Source organism: Pelodiscus sinensis, chromosome 4 (assembly GCF_049634645.1).
Source record: "Pelodiscus sinensis isolate JC-2024 chromosome 4, ASM4963464v1, whole genome shotgun sequence".
Classification (NCBI taxonomy): domain Eukaryota; kingdom Metazoa; phylum Chordata; order Testudines; family Trionychidae; genus Pelodiscus; species Pelodiscus sinensis.
The window spans coordinates 114,650,857-114,664,455 of NC_134714.1; positions in this window are offsets into that span (position 1 = coordinate 114,650,857).

Sequence of the window (13,599 nt, forward strand, 5' to 3'; positions counted from 1 at the left end):
GTCGACAAAGCAAGCCGCTTTGTCGACATGAGAGTGTAGACACAAAGGACAGTGTAGATGCAATAACGCCTTCTGTCGACAGAACTCTGTTGACAAAAGGTGTTATTCCTCGTAGAATGCGCTTTTTGTCGACAAAACTGCTAAGTTCTGGTGACGTTACTCAGCGGTAGTGTAGATGCAGGTATAGGTTTGTCGCCAAAACCCTGTAGTCTAGACATACCCTATATCTTGACCTGTTATGGTATTGTTCATTGTAGGCATGTTCAACCTCAACTCAACAGCAGGATTGGCAGGAAATGCACTGAGGTAGCAGGGACGGGATGGTTCCTGATTCTTGTGACAAGGCAGGAGCCTTTCACTTTGATTATGTCTACACTGGGAAGGTTTGGCAATGGAAGTGCTGTCGGACATGCGAAAGTCACCAAAACTGAAAACTCGTCAAACCTGCCTCCCATTGTCAACATTTCATGGCCACATTGCTAGCAACCTGTCGCCAGATAGAGCAAAGCAATGTGGATAAGTAGCCCACAGTGCCTGGCGCCACCTTCAGTCACTAAACACTGTGGGAATGCGCAACAGAGCACTAGGCATTTTGGGAATGTGAAACACGTCCCATCAGCCACATCTTTGCTTCCCAGCCTTTTCGGGGCGTCCAGTTTACTTTCGCACCACTTGAATGACCGTCCTGGCTGCAAACTCCAGCATCTGCTGTGAGAAATCATGGAGCCCAGATTTCTCTCCCATGTAGTGATCAAAGTAAGTGTTGAGGACATTGTGGCTACGTCTACACTGGCCCCTTTTCCGGAAGGGGCATGTAAATTTCACTAGTCGTCGTAGGGAAATCCGCGGGGGATGTTTAAATCCCCCGCGGATTTCCCTACGACGACTAGTGAAATTTACATGCCCCTTCCGGAAAAGGGGCCAGTGTAGACGTAGCCTGTGTGTAATTGACTTACACACTTAATAGCAGAGGACTAAGACTTGGATGCAGACAACAATGTGAGAGACAGGGACAGCACCAAACAGGAACATCACAGATCGGCTGTACGCAGTAGAGTGTTGCTATTGGGTGAGGGAAGCCAGCACTGGTGGGGTCACATTGTCATGCAGGTGTGGGATGAAGACCAGCGGCTACAGAACTTTGGGATGTGTTAAGCAACCTCCCTGGAGTTGGGTGCTAAGCTGGCCCTGAACTGCAGTGCGAGGATACCCAAATGAGAGCTGCTCTCTCGGTAGAGAAGCGTGTGGCCACTGCTCTGTGTAAGCTGGTGATGCTCAATTGGAAGCTGAATGGTAGCAATCACTTTGGAGTGGGGAAGTCCACCATCGGGGCAGTACTTATGCAAGTGTGCAGGGCAACAAATCTCATTTTGCTGCGTAGGACTGTGACTCTGGGAAATGTGATCATACCCTCCAGGTAGTGGCCGCATGCTATTGCTTACACAATTTGCCTGTGGGTGGAACAATGAGACACAGCAACAGGGTGCATAGTTTGAACAGCCAGATACTTGTGCTGTCAAAGGAGGCATAGGGAACCACTTGTAGGAGTGCTGACATTTCTGTGTGTGTTTGGGATCATTCCCTGCCTCATCCTACTGCTCATACTGAGCAAGGCATTCCCATGAAACCCAAGGATATTTCAGGCTTCCACGTGGGCCAGAGCAATTAGTGGGGGTTGTGTCACAAAATAAATTCATAGAAACCTGCGTCACATTTGTCCTTTTTTAATGTCTTTCGATCAGGATGCTCACTGGTAAGGGATGGTAAAGACTCTTGGAAAACCTCACAATGGTATTTACTTCCTGCTGTTAAAGTCATAGCTGCTTTCACAGGAACTTTTCCAGGCCAGTAATGGGAAAAAACCATTACTTGATTGTTAAAATGAGCGTGTGCACATAGATGGAGGGTTGCTGTGAAAATAGTTCTAGATTTACTGACAGTGAGGCCTTTGATTCTGTTCGCTTTGCATCTTGATAAGACACTTTAAGCATCTCACTTTGGTCTTCCATGAGCTTTAGCATGCGCTCAGTGGTTTGTGTTCTGACTTGCATCTCCATAGCTCTACTTTACTCCCTTTTCTCTGAATTGTTGAATGATGCAACACATCCTTTACCAGATTCTCTCTTGTCCTCCAAGGTTTTTTCCTTCACTGACAGAGTCTGTCTGCGGCTGAACGTGCCTGACTTCTCAAGATCTGGTCTAGAAAAGTAACAGTTAACAATAGAGCGACTGTACTGTCATAACATTTCTTTAACATGCACATCTCTGAACAAAACTGGCCACTTTTCTTGTTACCCTAGAGGCAAACACAGATCTCTCTAGACCCTCTGATCAGGATGAGTTTTAAAGATGGAAGGAAAGGGATGGGTGGAGTGTTGGGCATGGGTTTCCCAAGAAAGTACAGTCTGTGCTTGTGCAGCCAGGTGTGCATGGAAACAATTTGTAATAATCCTACACTTGTCCACAGGCTGCCATTACTCTGGCTGACACATCCCTGCTGAAGGTTAACAGGCAAACCCAGACTCGGCTTCTGGATGCGAGCACGGACTCCCTTCTCTATATGCAGCCAAACTCTGTGGCACTTTGGTTCCAGCAGCACAATCTGAGGAATGGTTTGGGAAAGTGTCGTACCACAGTGGTGGGGTCACGGCAGCCCTGCCATGGAAGCTCTGTGAGAAAAATTAGTAAGTCCTTCCGGAAAAACTTAGACCCCATCTCCCAGCAAGACTTTACTGATAGCTCTGTGCACACTGATAGGACACAACGCAGACCCAGGCAGACCTTAGCCAGCTCACAGAAATACAGCCTACGATCTCCCTTGGCCCCCAGCTGAAAGAGCAATTTTCCAAGCCACTGCCCCTCCCCCACTCCATTGCAATACACAATTGACTTACTGCCTCCCATGGCCACCTCCCCCATTCGCTGCTGTACTACAGCAACTTAGTGCCCTGTATAGCAACCATTGTGCCCCCCCTGTCACTCCCCGCCCATGAGCATAGCTGCTTACCCTGCGTCTCGTCCCTTCTTTCATGCTCCACAGAGAGTTGCTAAGAGTTCTCATAAACCTTGGGACCTGAGAACGGTTCCTCGCTGCCTAGAGCACAGTTTGTCACTGGATTGAGCCTAACATCTTCATCTGCTTCCATCTGTTCAGCAATAACTTCTGTCTCTGGGACAACTCCTGTTTCTGACTCTGTGCTGGTGGAAGTATCCACATGCTCTTTGGGTGTGGACATGGGGTCCCCACCCAGGGTTGCGTCCAGTTGTTTATAAAAATGGCATGTTGTGGGTGCAGCACCAGACCAGCTGTTTGCCTCTTTCACCTTCTAGTACGTCTGCCGGAGTTCCTTTATCTTGGATCTGCATGGTAGGGTGTCTCGCTCATACCCCTTTTCACACAGGGCTCCAGAAATGTGAGTGTACATGCTCCATTTCTTAGGGATCATTTGCAGCTGTGATTGCACCGATTGTAAGATCCAGCCCTTCTGGGGTGCTCCAAACACGAGAGTTTCGAGCAATGGCCACCCCTGTTTCCCTGAAAAGGTGCCACGAGGACCTCACACGGAGCTCACCACATTGATTCTGAGCAGCCAAGCTCAGATAGTGAGAGAAGAGAACAAAGACTGGCCTGGACTAGATTCAAGATGATGAGAAATGAGATGGTAGGTGCTCAGGTGCACCCAGGCTTCACTGGTTGTGGGGCACTTGAGGGAAGATAAACCTACTGACTCCCCATGAGCAAGAAGCTTGGGCTCCACACAAGACAGATGCATAGAGTCCTGTTCTAAAACCCTCCCTTATAAGTTCCTGCTTCATTCCTTCTGTTAATCTGAAACAACACGCTGTTTACAAAGGCTCTTTGGGGTCACTGTGTTCGTTGCTGGTCACAAGCTCTGGAAACAGAGAACTGCAGTTACCATATTCCATACTGAATCCGCTGGGCACGTACGGGGTAACATAGTCTGAGACCTTGTCAAAGTGCAGCAGACTCATGCGCTTCCCCTCCAGAAAAGATAAGGGCACAGGACCTGACATCTGAAGGAGGGCACTTGATCAGACTAGGGCAGGGGGCAGAAGACAGCTGGCACTGGAGTCTTGACAGGAGAGAGATCCAAGGAGCAGTGATTAGCTTGTGCCAGGCCTGTACCTTGGCAACTCAACACTTGGCAGTGGATTGCCTTGGCACCTCTCAGGTTGCTGCATCCGTTAGGAATGTAAATCAATTTAATTTTTTTTCTTGACCCCCTGACATCTCTTTCATTACTAATGAAGCACTGCCAGGAAGAAACATTCTTCCACATGGAGAAAATGGGAAGAGATTATTAAACCCCACTTTGCCAATAAATGGTCGTTTTGAAAGGGCAGACTGTTCGGAGTCTTTAAATTCAGCATGTAGTAATACATTGACAGCACGTTGTCCTACTTATAAAGTCATTTCCAGCAAATGCTGGCGCTGTAACCCTGGACAGCACACCCCCGTCACAAATGGGGAGAAGTCTTGAGAAAAGCAACTGGCATGATTTTTAACCAATTATGCAGTCAAAAAGCACACCACGGACAGTGTCAGCACTGAAGTCACAGATGTTTTTTACTGTTCCTTTAAAATAAATGTACCCAAATATTTACACTGAATAAACATGGCCTCAGAGACTAAACATATTGGGATGTCATTTTAAAATAGCAAACTACAGTTAAACCAATTTTCTGAATAAACAAAAGTAAATTTTCAATGTATTTTATGGGGTTGCAAAACATGATATGTTTATCTCAGAAAGCATTAGCAAGGCTATGGGGTTTGCCTGGCATATTCCAAGCAGAAGGAAAGTTGGATTTTTTTACGCTAAGTAGAGAGTAATGCCCCATTCCAATGAGAAGCATTATAATCCAGCTCTGAAGGCTGTCATCATGTTGCAAAATCTGATCAAAAGCTATAGCCAGATGTCAGACATATTAAGCAACATCATGAAGAAGAGCTAGCTATAAGTGTAAGCATAAGAAAGGGATGGCAAGAAATGAGCCATTTCCAGTAAGCTAGCCCTACCTCACTGTTGAATTGCATCATAGCATCTTACCGTACGTACGTAAATAATGATGACACATCTAGTTAGCTTCAATGAGACATTTAAAAACCGTTAAGAAACAACAAATTGGCCTCAGGTAAATATTAATAAATTAAGCATTAAGATCTACTTTTTATTAAGGATTAAGGGTGCATCTACACACTAGGGCTTAACTCGAAATAAGCTATGCAAATTGAGTTACGTCAATTGCATAGCTTATTTTGAAATTGGAAGCATCTACACAGCACTTATTTCTAACTAGAACTCTCTTCCTCTGACTTCCCTTATTCCTCATACAATGAAGATTACAGGAATTGGGATAAGAAATACTCCAGAAGACAGCATTTCAAAATACCTGCCTGCTGTATAGATGCGGACTAAGTTATTTCAAAATAACGCTAGTTATTTCAAAATTGTGTTGCAGTGTAGATGTACCCTAGGCTGTATCTACACTGGCACGATCTTGCGCCAAAGCGGCCACTGTTGCGCAAAAACTTGCTGCCTGTCTACATTGGCTGTGTGTTCTTGCGCAAGTACAGGCAGTCCCCGGGTTACATGGATCCGACTTACATCAGATCCCTACTTACAAACGGGATGAGGCAACCCCACACTAGCTGCTTCCCCCTCCCCCGCAGACCAGGGAGATGCGAAGCTAGCACCCTGCCCCCAGCAGACCAGGGAGACGTGAAGTTAGCACCCTCCACAGCAGACCAGGGAGACGCGGAGCAGCTTTTCTCAGCAGACACCTCAGCTTGAGAATAAAGGACTGAGGGACGTGAGGTGTGGGAGAATAAAACTGAGCTCTGGAGAAATGTTTGGCTAGAGTTTCCCCTACAATACGTACCAGTTCCGACTTACATACAAATTCAACTGAAGAACAAACCTAGAGTCCCTATCTTGTATGTAACCCGGGGACTGCCTGTAAACTGAAGTTCTACTGTATGAAATCAGGGCTTCTTGCGCAAGAACTATGATGCTCCCGCTCAGGAATAAGCCATACCCAGAGAATAGTTATTAATGGTTCACAATCCTGCTGGAAAGGTATGATATGTGGGGTTTTGCAGGGGTCTGTTTTTGGGACCGGCTCTGTTCAACATCTTCATCAACGATTTAGATATTGGCATAAAAAGTATGCTTGTTAAGTTTACAGGTGATACCAAGCTGGGCGGGGTTGCAACTGCTCTGAAGGATAGGGTCATAATTCAAAATGATCTGGACAAATTGGAGAAATGGTCTGAGGTAAACAGGATGAAGTTTAATAAAGACAAATGCAAAGTGCTTCACTTAGGAAGGAACAATCAGTTTCACACATACAGAATGGGAAGCGACTGTCTAGGAAGGAGTACGGCAGAAAGGAATCTAGGGGTTATAGTGGACCACAATCTGAATATGCAACAGCAGTGTGTGATGCTGTTGCAAAAAAAGCAAAAATGATTCTGGGATGCATTAGCAGGTGTGTTGTGAGCAAGACACGAGAAGTCATTCTTCCGCTCTACTCTGCACTGGTTAGGCCTCAGTTGGAGTATTGTGTCCAGTTCTGGGCACCACATTTCGAGAAAGATGTGGAGAAATTAGAGAGGGTCCAGAGATGAGCAGCAAGAATGGTTAAAGGTCTAGAGAACATGACCTATGAAGGAAGGCTGAAAGAATTGGGTTTGTTTAGTTTAGAAAAGAGAAGACTGAGGGGGGACATGATAGCAGTTTTCAGGTATCTAAAAGGGTGTTATAAGGAGGAGGGAGAAAACTTGTTCATCTTGGCCTCTGAGAATAGAACAAGAAGCAATGGGCTTAAACTGCAGCAAGGGAGGTTTAGGTTGGACATTAGGGAAAAATTCCTAATTGTCAGGGTAGTCAAACACTGGAATAAATTGCTCAGGGAAGTTGTGGAATCCCCATCTGTGGAGATATTTAAGAGTAGGTTAGATAAACGTCTATCAGGGATGGCCTAGACAGTATTTGGTCCTGCCATGAGGGCAGGGGACTGGACTCAATGACTTCTTGAGGTCCCTTCCAATCCTAGTATTCTATGATTCTATGACAATCAGGAGTAACTCCAGTGAAATCAATTGTGCTTCACTAGTTTCAAAACTAATGTGAGGGGAACTTCAGGTCCTTGGTCTTAAACAGACAGAAAATTAGGTAAAAGCAAGAATTAAAAATGACCCTGTTAGAAACTCTAGTGCCCTGTGGATTATGAGGCACTTCTAGCGCAATCAGCAAGGATTGTGAGTCACCTTGGATGGAGAGGAGAGTCAGGGACCACTGAAGCCCAAACCCTCAATTTGGGTTTCCATTTAGAAGCCTCTTCCTCTTTAAAATTAGTGCCTAAATACTAAGCGTTTGCTCTTGGCCAAAGTATTTTTAGTGAGGTGTGCACTACAAACACTACAGAATTCCATTGATTTGTAGGGCTATCTCATTGGCGAGTTGGATATCATAGCTGAATGGTATCAAAGCCTGCCTGTGGGAAGGTCCTCGCTCAGCTGTTGTAGATTGTTATAGCTCCACAGACTATACCAGCTGAGGATCCGCTGCTTAGGGACGAAAACTATCAGGTTACAACAGAGAGCCTGGACCTCACAGTACAGTCAATAGTTAGTCTATTTTTTGTGCTATTTCTTCTCTCCACCTCCACTCACCATGGCTGTGTCTAGACTGGCCAGTTTTTCCGTAAAATCAGCCGCTTTTCCGGAAAAACTTGCCAGCTGTCTACACTGGCTGCTTGAATTTCCGCAAAAGCACTGACTTCCTACTGTAAGAAATCAGTGCTTTTTGCGGAAATATTATGCTGCTCCCGTGCAGGCAAAAGTCCTTTTGCGCAAAACTTACACGCAAAAGGGCCAGTGTAGACAGCTCAGATTTGTTTTCCGCAAAAAAGCCCTGATCGCGAAAATGGTTAGTGGAGCTTTTTTGCGGAAAAGCGCGTCTAGATTGGCACGGATGCTTTTCGTCCACGCCAATCTAGACGCTCTTTTCCGAAAATGCTTTTAATGGAAAACTTTTCTGTTAAAAGCATTTCCGGAAAATCATGCCAGTCTAGACACAGCCCACCTGTGTAGCTGGTCTGCTTTACATATTATGACTCACGGTAACTAAGATAACCAGGTTGTGCAGACAGAAGGATACAAAAGGAGTATCAACAGAAGGGTTACAACTCTGAAATGGTTACAAAATACCTTTCCGCTACTATCCATTAAATAAATAAAATATGTGATCGAGTGGGAAGTTAAAGCTTTTATGGGCAGGTGTATGGGATGACCTACAGAACACACTTTTGTTTTCATTGTTAATGAACAATGCATCCACTCCAAATCACCTCCAATAAAAGCTTAATGCCAAACTAAACTCCCATGCATTTCAACAAGATTTTCCCTCATTGACTTCCACAGAAAATGGCTTGGTTCCCAGTATATAAACAGCTAGATTTTTTAAATCCTGCTTTTCTGAAGAACAAAAATTGCTTTAGAAGATTGTTACAGGAAAGTCTTAAAATGTGTGAAGGTCAAAGACAACGGTGACTTACATTTTTTTTAAAAAAAAATGGTTCATCTTATCTCTGAGTACATGTTAAACTAGGAGAAAGCAGGCAGGGAAACAAATACATATTATTGGGTGAAGGTATGTTTCACAAGGGCCTTCTGCTGAACAGGCAGCTTTTGCCAACAGTTTCCATGCTTTCTACTTATTAGCATAGTTATTTCCTAAACTAATTATAGGGATAAACTACTATAGTTCAGATTACGTTTGCCAGGAGTTCTCAGACAGTGTCTAAAATACAGCAGTTTTTCACTATGCTTAGAATGCAGAATAATGCTGAATGTGCCGAAGGTGGTTCATTTAATGGCAACTACTGTATTTAACTGTAAGAATTTATATATAGAAATACTGGCTGAATTGGCTGGATGGTTGAAGATACAAGACTGAACTGGATTTATTAGTCTTGTGAAAAAACAAAATTTCCTTGTAAAGTTTACAGGCCCTGAATGATGAGTGGCAAAGCAGGCAACAATGGGGTTTTTTCTCAGCCAAAAAGCAGCCTTGCATCTCCCATATCTAGTCCAAGAATGATGGTCTGAACTGCGATTTTTCCAAGCTTACTGTTATCTGAAATAGGGCCATGTCCTGTGACATGAAAATTCCCTCAATTATCCAAATCTATTCAAATTCTCCATGACGTTTGGAAAAAATCCAGATTGTACTGTACTTCCGTACCAGATAATGGTAAGTAGCTACATTGTATTTGCCATCCCAAGCGTTGGAAATGAAATTAACATTACGTTGTTATAAACAAAAGCCTTTTGATAAAAAGGCTAACACGGCCTGATTTTAACTTATTAAAATATAGGACTGTAATATGTATAACATTTTTTTTCAATTATCTAAATCTGTGCAAAACAGGTACTATCCCTAATCATGTTATGTGACTGCAAAGTCAAAACAGGATTAAGGTTGTTATTTATTTTGAAACAATTGGTTATTGTTTCCCATTTCCTTTCAAATTGTTGAGTTCTCTGTTGCTCCTCCAGAGACTTGTATCATTAAGATTTACTCAGATTCGTTTAAATGATAATCTGTGGTTCTCAGACAGCCATGAGTCAGGATCACCATTTTAAAACTCAGTCTTACAAATAGTAATACATTTTATACCCATTTTATCAAATGTTTTAATGCCAAAGACACACAGTGATGTTTTAGGAAAAATAATTTCCAGTATGTCCTCTCTTTTCTGTGTGCCTGTTACTTCTGCCCAAAAGTTGTGTGTTAGTTGACATGACAATATTACATAAAAATAAGAGTTCTTGTAATTTCATTGCAGGACTGGGATCCTATTTTGTGATCAAAGATTTGTGCATACCTTTACGCGCTGTGAGTAGTCCCACCGGAGTCACATTTTAAGATCAGGGCCTAGCACATTTGCTATTGAGCAGATCCATCACTCTTGAGCCAAAATATGCTATGATTAGTGCTGCAAAAGGCCCAGTTTCTACTGAACAAGTACATGTACCTGGATCTACACTAGAAAATTAATTTAGCATTAACTACATCACTCAGAAGTGTGAAAAAGACACACCCCTGTTCTGAGTGATGTAGATAAACCAACAAAGCCATTGCTAGGTCAATGAAAGAATTCTTCTGTCAACCTAGCTACTACTTCTCAGGGAGGTAGATTATCAATGCCGACGGTCGGCAAAGCCAGTGTCTATGCTAAAGGGTTACACCAGTGCAGCATAGTAGCTGTGCTGCTGTAGTTTTTTTAAGTATACAGTAGCCATTACACAGACACAACTCACATATTTAAAAAGTGTGTAAAGTTCCTTTTTTACTAAATCACTTCTAATCCAAGGATCTCAAAGCACTTCACACAGAATTATATATCACAGCACTCTTGCAAGTATTATTTTACTATTGACTCCTTCACACAGAGAGGCACGGAGAAGTTAAGTAGCTTATCCAAATTCACAAAGTGGTGGGATAAACTGACACACTCATCCTCTGCTGGGACTTCTGAATGTTAATAAAAAGTCAAATAGCCTTGGAAAAACTGATTAGGGCTTCTTTTTAGCCAGGATATCTGTCATAGCAGCTTTTTTTTCACTTTTCATTTTAGAATTGCCAACATGCTGCTCGTATGCTTATGCACACACACACACCTTCTAGTTGGACAAGATGATGCCTTTTTAAAGAGAGAGATAAACCCCTTGGAAAGAACTCCATGAAGAAAACACAAATGCAACACTGAGCAAGTGTTTATCTGCAGAAGTGCGTGTCACTGAAAATCCAAGTACATATTTTAAAAACCCAGAATATCTGAAGTAGGGTGTGTGTGGACATGTACATTCCTGCAGGCCTGATGTTTACTGAATCTTCCTCCCAGGTGCTCCTTTTCTCACTGCTGACTTGGGGCCTTTTTCAGGCTGTTTTTCTCTTCCGGAAGCAGTGTCCCATTTCCTGTGTGCAAGGTAAATTTCTTCTCCTACTTCACGATTCTTAAAACTGCCTTGTGCTTAGCTATCCAGTTTTGATCTCCTCCCACTTGGAGTCAGTGCCTGCCATCCTCCTTAATGGTCTGAGTTGCAGCTTTACTAAGTAGACTATGAACTCCTGTTGGGCAGAATCTGGGCCATTTAATGGGGTTTGTTAATGCCTTGTACAACTAGGGTTGCTACCTAAATTATGTAGCATGCACTTTGGCTCAGAGGTTAGAGTCTCAGCACTGAAACAAAGTAACAACAAAAACTCGCTTACTTTGTTTCTTCCTGAATTGTCCATAGTAGAAGAATATTCTGGATGTTTCATCCATGAAAGGAGTTTAACCTTTGAAACCAGAAACATTATAACATTTGATTTCAGGGACAGAATGTATTCCTGCTAAGAGGTGCATTGGCATGCAGCAGACATGTATTGCCCTCTAGTTATATTTGAAATCAGTGGAAGTATTTGCTTAGTAAGGGACTACTCACTATGAGTAAAGGTAGAAGAATCAGCACGTCTGGGGTGGAAGTCACCTCTGCAGAGGGACAGCACAAGCACCACTTAATTCCCACTAATTTATTGTGAGGCCTTAGAAGTCACATTGATCTTGTACTGGTCCCTGGCGCAGAGGTGAATTTTACTAAAGACATCACAGGTATTTGCTTTAGGGTTGCCGGGTGTCTGGTTTTGAACCAGACACTCCAGTATTTGAGCTTCTGTTCAGGAAACAGATCTGGCAACCCTAATTCACTTTAGTGAGTTCACTTGCACAGGAAAGGGTTTGATAGAAGAGTGTTAAGAGGTGGGTAATCGTGTAGTCGATACAATTTGTGTCAACTACATGATTAGTCTATGAGGGAAGATGCTCAGAAGGAGCTACCCCCACTGCAGCTCTGCAGTTTAAATATAATAATAGATGGGAGCGCAGGCAGCCTGGTTCCTACTACATTTAAACTGCAGAGCCGCAGCGGGGGTGGCTTCTGGGGACTGACCTGGGTTTGCCCAGTCCTGGCTCATGCTGGGTCCAGCAGCCCCTGTCTGCAGGGGGTCCCAGCAGGGAGCTGGGTCCCCCCCCCCCCCCCGTGAACAGGGGTTGCTGCCGGAACAGCTTCCCTTGGCCCATCCACACTGCCATCTCTGATAGAGGCACCAGCGTAGGCGGGGAGGGAGTGACACCACGGAGACGGTGCTGAGGAGAACTGGCTTTTAAGCTGGCTCCTCACAGCACTGGCTCCTGCTTCCCCCGACCCCTGCCCTGCTGCCTCTGATATAAAGACAGCAAGCGAGGGGGAGAAATGTGAGTTGTCGACTCGACTACCCAATAAGCCTAGGCTTATCAGGTAGTCAACTAGTCTTTTACATACCTAGCTTGATAGCTGCAACAATTGTATGCTTATGGTGAAATCCTGGCCCCCTGAGTCCATGAGAATTTTGCCATTGACTCAATGGAACCAGGAGTCACCAGGACACATTCACATTTGTAACTAACCAGGAAAGCACTTACTCTAGAAATGCAAAGAATATAGGTAATTGGAAAAGCAAGGGAGTACATGTGGAAAGAAAAGCTGTGCAGGCTGCATCGCTGATAGAACATTATTTTTAAAACAGCATATTTGAAGCAATAATAAAGTGCTTGTTACAAATGTTCACCTTGTTCCTTGCCCCACTTCAGGGGAGCAGTCATATTTGGTACACATTCACCCCATTGTCTTCGGTGGAACTTAGCACGTGCTTTGCTATAACACGTATGCTTAAGTGGTTTCCTGAACTGGCACTTCAAGGTACCGAGCATGAGGGATGTGAACAGTTAACCAATAAACGACACCCATAATGCATGAGTAAATCTTACGTTTAATCCATTAACCAGTTACATAGGATTTTACATCCTTACCGAGCACCCCAAATGGAAATTCCCTCATTTTCAAATAAAATACTAAGGAAAATTCAATGCTTAGCTTTGATTTAGTGTACATAGTGTTGTTGAAAATGTGAAGGTGAAGCAGGCAACAAAACCAAAGCATATTTGTGTTGTGAAATGTCTTCTGGAAACAATCTCATCTTGAAATGCAGCCAGTGACAGATTGTGTGAAGTAGAACCCAGACACACGTTTAGAATCTATTTGATTCCTGCAGGGTTTGGGGCAGGCCCAGCCTTTGGGCAAGATGAGCGAGGTGGTTGCCGTGGGCCCTGCACATTCAGGGCCCTGCCCTGCCCAGCTCCTGGCCCTGCCCACTCGCTGCCCTGACTGGCAGCTGTGCGGCCGTGTAGCTCAGCCAACCACAGTGTGCTGCCTTGGGCCCCGCGAACTCTTTGGCCAAGCCTGGTTTGGGGAATACAACAGGTCCAGTGACATGCTCTGATACTGGTCCACTTATACCAGGCATGTCCAAAGTCCAGCCCGCGGGCCAATTGCGGCCCGTGTTCCGGTTTAATACGGCCCCACAGGTAATTTGGCAATATCTATCTTTTATGGCCCCCAACGAATCCATATGTATTGAGATGAATACATTGTAAAATCTCAGTTAATGTCAGTTGGTCTAAATCAGTTATAAATATATTTGGACA